A 490-nucleotide genomic window follows, 5' to 3' on the forward strand; every position below is an offset into this window, starting at 1 on the left:
GGCAATGCCTGGCACGCAGTAAGGGCTCAGAATTATTTGTAGTACGGATGGATAAGAAATGCAATTTTCATGCTAGCCCCATTGATTCCATTCTCCTACCTGAGGAACAAGTTATTCACATCAGCTTTTAAGCTCAAACAGCAGGCTACACATCTCAGACTAACCATGGGCTCAAATAGGTACTAATAATGAGTACTATTTACTGATTATTAAATAAATTCCAGCGCTATTCTAAGCATTTTATGGATGTGAACCTATTTAATCCTCGCAGAAACTCTGGGAGGGAGGCCTGTGATTACTTGCATTTCACAGAAAAGGAAAGGAGAGCACAGAGAGGTGAAGCATTTTCCCCAGGGTAGCACAGCTTGTAAGGGGAAGAAGCAGCCTCAGGTCCATGCCCTCTGGCAGCAGAGCCTGCGTCTCCCCAGGGTGTGCTGTTCCTGATCATTATGCCACCGTACCACAGTCAAACCCTTGGGCTATGGGAGAA

Source organism: Leptonychotes weddellii, chromosome 6 (assembly GCF_054177405.1).
Source record: "Leptonychotes weddellii isolate Sample4059 chromosome 6, ASM5417740v2, whole genome shotgun sequence".
Taxonomy (NCBI): domain Eukaryota; kingdom Metazoa; phylum Chordata; class Mammalia; order Carnivora; family Phocidae; genus Leptonychotes; species Leptonychotes weddellii.